Raw genomic sequence first — 7,199 nt, 5'->3', positions numbered from 1 at the left:
TTCAATGTCAAATAAAACAACGCATTAAATATCGTTGGGAGTAAACATATTATTGTAATATGGAAAATAACAAACAATTTTATCATTTTAACGACTCGTTTCATTACTTATTATTAATTATTGTTGCTATGTAGTGTTAATTGTCTCAGTAGAACTTTAGAGAGATAATGAACTTAATAATTATAATTTATTTGTTACGACGCTGTTTTAATTAGACGAATGTTATTGTAGTTGGAAAATTTCTAGAGGAAATTAAGATTTCGCTAGGGACAACAGGAACCGGAACAAGTTATAATTCCTATTTATGACAAGGATTTCGATCGATCATCTATGTTGACTTATTGTAACCATAGTTGCGATATCAGCGTTACGGATACTGACCCTCCGGGTTTGATTCCCGTTCAAGAACTTCCCACAAATAAGCCTTTTTAAGGCACTATTTGCCGTGCTTCACTTTGCGGTAGTTGCCCACTAAAACCAATTCGGCTTAGGGAGAATCTTCATTCCATCAAGATAAGAACGCACTAATTCTTAAAAGGCTGGCCAACCCTCTGGCATTGAGAGTGGGCGAAGGTATCACTTAACAACAGATGAACCTCCTGCCCGTTCTATTAAAATAATGATTTCGATTTTGGCTTACTAGAATCATAGTTCACGCTACGTCGTTTCTGAATCTTCTGAATATTACTCTATGAGAACAGAGAAGCAGACATCGGTATAGCAATGTCTAATGACTGAGGGGCAAACTAGCTGCTGTGGTCTCTAGCAGAATGACCAGCGCTGTGGAACTGTCAGTCCTCACGCTGAGCCAGGGCCAATTACAACCTCAGCACACACGCATTAAAACGTACGTTCTTTAAAAGAAAAAAACAATGTTTTCTGTAAATTTTTTTATATTTTTTTCTTTGTTTCTTTGATTATTGTTATTTTGTTAGTAATAAATGTTATGTCTATGTCTAATGGAAGTTAGTTCGGTACAGAAAGAGGTTCCCGTAGCTGTACATATAAATAAGATATCGAATGCTTCAATACAGAAATTTGTCCCCCATTGAGCGGAAACGCTCGACTTTATATATTATCGTTTGCTGACCGCAAACGATAATATATAAGTCAGATTGCTAATTACAAATAATTTTACAAAGTGTTATTATAATGGTGTACATTTCCGTTCGCACGACAAAGTACAATAAACCACATATATTAAACGGAAGCTGATAACAATGTGAATGGTTTTAATATATGAATACAAGTGATGAATGTGTTTTAATAAACATCTAAAGCAGAAACAAAAATATAAACACTATTTAACCTCAAAATACATATATAGTAAACTAGCGGATCCGACAGACGTTATCCTGTACAGTGTACACACGTATTAAATATCTAATAATGTAAATCATTCACCACTTGAACACACAAAATTTTTTATCAAAATCTTCCCAGCCGTTTAGGAGTTTAATTACGGACACATGCACAGAAGATATTTATATACCAGCTGTTTATTTGCTGTAAAGATAAAAATCCTAGATACCGACTGCAGAACCATCCGCTGGGCATTGTGAATCTAGACCACCCAGGGCGCCATTTAAAAAGAGTTCAGTGAGATACACACGTACAGTAGAATTAGATATATAAAAACAATAGTAGTTCCACTTATAAAAGAGTTGCAATGCGCAAAGACGATAAGGACTTGGAGAAAACGATCGTGGTTGGATCGTGGGGGACAGAAGGCTAAAGATCACGTGGCCGTTCACCAACCAGATGGACCGATCAAAACTAAAACTATACACTGTTATAAGAAACTAGTCAGAAACCAAAGGAAACTGATTGTCTGCTCTAGAGCAGACAATGTTTCCTTGCTGATTAAAACGCTCAGACATGAGCTACCGACGGAAGAGAGAGAGAGAGAGGGAGATTGTACAAAATTAACTGGATAAAGCGGTGAAAATGAAGAACTTTTTGTTCTTTTATGTCCGAGTTTGAAATTATTTAGATATGGATTGCGAATACCCTTACACTATTATTAAAACAGCTTCTAAGCTGGTAAAAATAAAGCAACTCGGATACTTACTCATAAACAAAAAGGGCCCGGAACATCCAACGTCATTGGAACATCCGGAATAATACCTAATGACAAATTAAAGTCCTGGCGGCCAAGGATAGTCACATAAGGGTAAAAAACTGCCTTCACCGGGGAAATCAGGGTTTACTTCGCAGTTCGATAACTCTATCCTATATCTATATCTCGATCTTCCATCCTACCCTGCAGGCGACCAGCCACCGGCGGTCCAAGAGGTTGGAGTCACGCACGCCCTTGCATTAGTCGCGGGAAAATAGCTACGATTGGCAAAATAGCCCGAGTAGAACTGTCAGAACCTTCAGGCTATCGGCGAGATTCCATTCCAAACAAATATATTATTTACGGCTTACTCCAAGTAAATTTAAGTTACTCTTCCAATCCCAGATACAACGTAGATATGTTTTAATTAAAATATAGGCATCTGGTAACTAGTACCGGTGAGCCCCAGTGCTTTCCTCGCTCAACGAATAAGTATTGCAATACAGCGAGGAAATGATGCCTACACACTACACAGCCCTTCCGGAATAACATCTTTTTTTGAAAGAAAATATAATAGAATCCGTTTATTATTGAAGATAATAAAAAAATATCTTCACTAAACATCTACTTCTTACCAAAAAACTCTTAGTAAACGTCTTGCATTAGCACTGGAAATGATTAAGACAATATACTTATTTATTTTATTACACAATACATTTCAAAATCACAGAATATTTAACAAACAAAAACAAAAGAGTATTTACAACTTAAGAAAAGTCTATTCAACGTTTATCTTAGCTATTTATTATTACAATAATGCCACTACTTATGTCTATATAGATGATTAATTAAAGTCTTTATTTATAATACATATTTAAATTTACAAAAAACTTAACTAAAAACTATACCAGAAGACAGTTAGGTAGTTATAATTACGTTTTATATAAATTAAAAAAGTAAATATGAATTATGACTAGTGGGAAACCTTCGCTTTTAGACAAGCTGTCAGCTTTTTATACATTTTTTTTATTTTCTTTACTGCCTGGAAACGAGTTAGCGTTATAGGTAGCTCACCACAGAGACTAAATTTTAAAAAGTATTTATTAAGTCTTCCTCTATAAAAAGTATTTAATGTCATAAAAGATTTCAGTAAGCATGTGCATGTGCACGATCTATGTAATCTACTTTCTATTTTAATCAGACTAATATACTATTAATATATTTGATAAGAATTGTAGACATGATAATAATGTTATCAATTATTAACTTTTCTGAGAATAGAAAATTAATATTATTATAACAAAACAAATGACACACTATTTCAACTATATGCGATTATATCAGGTAGAAGGCGTATCGATTTTATTTTACGTTTTTCCCTTCATATTTGTAGAATAATAACGCGCTGTAAACATGCTTTTATTAAGTCGTTCATAGTGAAGTGCCCATTTAAATTACATTTAATATCTAACTATTAACTATGTTGATTTCGTTTCACTGTAATGGATTAAATGGAAATACAAAATAATTTTAAATTTATATACCTACATACATACTATAAATAAAATTCTGTCTTGTGGTAATAGTATTTAATTGATAAGATAAGAGTAACAAGAAAACAAATAACATAAATTTAATACCTAATTTATGTAGTGATAAACGAACAGCGGTTACTATTGAAATAGTTTTATAACATATAGGTACAATGTTTTTATCGTTAGTGCTCTGTGTGTGTCATTCGTTGTTATGCGCGGGAAAACTGTAACATACTGCCAAAGATAATGTTAATGTGATGATAGGTCGGTTGATAACATGTTTATAATGCCATGGCTTAAATATATATTTTAATTATTAATAAGAATTGTATGTTTTCACTTATCCTATAGTCACGTAGGTTTAAGTAAATATTTTAATGTCTCTCATTAGCATCGAATTATAGGAAATAGATTTATTATATTTTAATTACAAAAAAATATAGATTAAAAAATGTACAGCGTATGTTTTTAACTAAGATCCATAATTTATATTTATAACGTAATGCAATTAATTACATCAATGCATCTTTAAATAGTCTAGTAAGAGATGCAAGTATTTTCCCATTTCCACCTCACTGCACATTACGGCAATAACACTAATAGATAAAACTTTTAATTATTTTATTTATTATAACATTTATTCGCCTTACGAAGTGAAGTCGACCATAACGCTTTGTTTTTAATATTTTTTCGCTATCAAATCAATTCCACGATCTCTTGAAACAAAAATATTTCAGCCCAACTTTCTAGACGATTGCTCAAATCGACAATTCTGATATATCCAATAATTCTTCATATCACTGCCATGCCAAACAACAAACTCATTTCGCATAGATTAATACCATAGAAGATGCTCTATGATACGTAACATTTACGCAAAAACTCACTGCAACCACTTGTGGGCATCAACATCCTCAAACGAAAATGTTTCGTTCAACACTCATCATATTCTGGCACAACAGGTAGCCGGCGTCTCTGTCGACGTCGACGGTTCACCGAACTGCTTTTTCTTAAATCACTATTGCTGCACTCCCTATCTTCAGGCAGTGGTGACAAGCAACGCCTAGGACGTCGTGGGACCACGCATTCCATGAAATTGTCCTTCAACTTTAAAACGCTATCGTATTCCATTTGCATGGGAATATTGACTAACATGTTGGCGTGCGTGCACTATGGCGGCGGACTACAGACTGTATTCAGTTTGCGTATTTTTAGGTTCGTTCAAATGTTATAGGGCAAGCGTTACTATGTGAATCGAGGTTATTGTCGCGTGTTTTTTGTTTTTCTACTTAGATACTTAAAAATATTAAGAAAGTTGGTGTCTAGCGATGAACTTGCTTGTACGTTGACCATGGAAGCAAGCTGAAATTGGAGAGTTGTATAACCTAATTTAAGATTAGAAACTTTAAGTTATTATAATGAAGCTTTCACAGTTATATATCACTACATAGTATAAAACAAAGCTTTTGCTGAAATCTTTAAAACTACGGAACGGATTTTGATGCGGTTTTTTTAATAAATAGAGTGATTGTTGAGGAAAATTTATATGTATAAAAGCATCCATTAATAGTGCAGGTTTCTAATGCGATGTCGTAAATAATTACATTTTTTCCGCTTACATTGCAAACGCAGGCTGAACCCTACGAGATTTATCAAAATAATGTACTAAGTATTGTACACATTAAAAAGGTCTACAGAAAACTCCTCGATGGTAATGTCTATCTCTTATGGATATCCCACAATAAAAAATAAAAAAAATTTTGAAAACGTTCACAGTTTTTCTGTAGTGTATTCAGTATCAGCATTGCACCCGTGAAAGACCAACGTGATAAAAGAATCCGGCGTTATATGCGATCTCGAAAATATGATTATTACGTCGGGAATTGGAATCACAATCACAGCACTGTCACGAAAGCAGTCAAGGCCCAACACATTGCCTTATTAAACAACAGATGAATACAATTGTAACTAGTATTTTTTGAATTTCGAATTATTATTTCTACGATAGTAAACATGGAACGGGAGTTCTGCCAAATGCGCTGTACGTCCTACAATGCTGAAGGTTACACATACTACATAGTACGCGTTTTACGTATAATTAACTAAGATTTATTTACACTACTAATAAGTAATGTTTATAAGCTTGTCTATTGATTATGTCCTTCTAAGCTTAAATTTTGAATACTTTATCAAAGCGTCAATCAAGTGATTAGGACAATATTTTCGTGTTTTATAGTAACCGTCCACAGAATACTGTTGATGTTTTCAATACAATTTTTATACTATTATGTTCGTGCATACTTGCACAGTGACGACGAGTATCAAGTATGATGTAAACTTTACGATAATATTGAGGTTTATAGTACGTATTTAGCAAAACAAATAATTACAAATTACTCATGTTTTAGATAAACGGGCAAAGGTGTGGAATGGAATAAATATTTGGAGAATTATTACGACTGACAGATTATTATACCTCTCCGTGGCAGAGTTGGTAATGGAGATATGAAACAATAGGCTATTTGAAAGTATTAACAATTAATTGTTATTCAGAATAAGCCGTATAAATCATGGCTATAAAAAGCGGTATAGAGTGGAAAAAATCGTAAATAACCATAATTTATCAAGAAATATTGATTTTCATACGTCAGTCACATGACAAATGTCACAGATTATGACGATGACGTAGCATGATTGTTAATAATAAGTCTTCGACTGTCTAATACTAACGCTAATCTTGGAGTTTAATTTCGTCGGAGACTGTTTTTGATTGAAATATATATATTAGTGTAATTTTAGAAACGAAAATGTTATAAACTTTTTGTTAGCGTGTTTGCAAGCATAGTCCGTCATAAGGACTGTTGCAACGCCATCTTGCAACAGTCAAAAGCCGCGGCGGGTTTTTGAAATTATGAACGTTTAACAAAATCTAAAATAACAATTTATATAGTTTCTATATTCACGAATAAATATGCTAAATTAGTTTTAAAAACTATGCCAAATATCCCGTTCTCGGCGAAATAATAATTGTTTCCGATGCTATAAGTATAGAATATCAATGAAAGAGAAATTTATAAGGGTTATATTCATACGACTGTCCAACAAAGATATCGGTAGATACTTGAAATGTTTATATCATGAATACGTACTTGACACCTTTATACAGTAGAACCTCTTTAAGCTAAACCCCATAACTCGAAAAAAAAAATTGTTCTCTTCCTTTTGAAACCTCGATTTCTCGAAATCTGAAGCCTCTAAGTAGTCCAAATAATAATAAATGAGCAAGCCGCTTTGATACATATTTTACATATAATTAATAAAGTTTGTACTCTGGCTGAGTTCATAGTTTTAATATTATTTATAGGTGTAGATACTTACGTATATATTTTAAGTTTACAATTATCTTAGTGTAGGTATTGTTGTGTAATTCTTTCGTATTAGTAATAACTGTAAAATAGAAAAAAAAAATAGTATTACCTATATAACTTGAAAAATGTAATTGGTCTATATTTCGAAGACAAATAAGTTTCTTAGACAAATAGTCTTCAAGGATTTGCCGATAATTAGTCAATGAAAAAAAACACTTTTTTAAAATTATTTATTTG

The sequence above is a fragment of the Pieris napi genome, chromosome 15, assembly GCF_905475465.1.
Source record: "Pieris napi chromosome 15, ilPieNapi1.2, whole genome shotgun sequence".
Lineage (NCBI taxonomy): Eukaryota > Metazoa > Arthropoda > Insecta > Lepidoptera > Pieridae > Pieris > Pieris napi.
The sequence above is the reverse complement of the archived record's forward strand: the minus strand, read 5'-3'. Positions refer to the sequence as shown.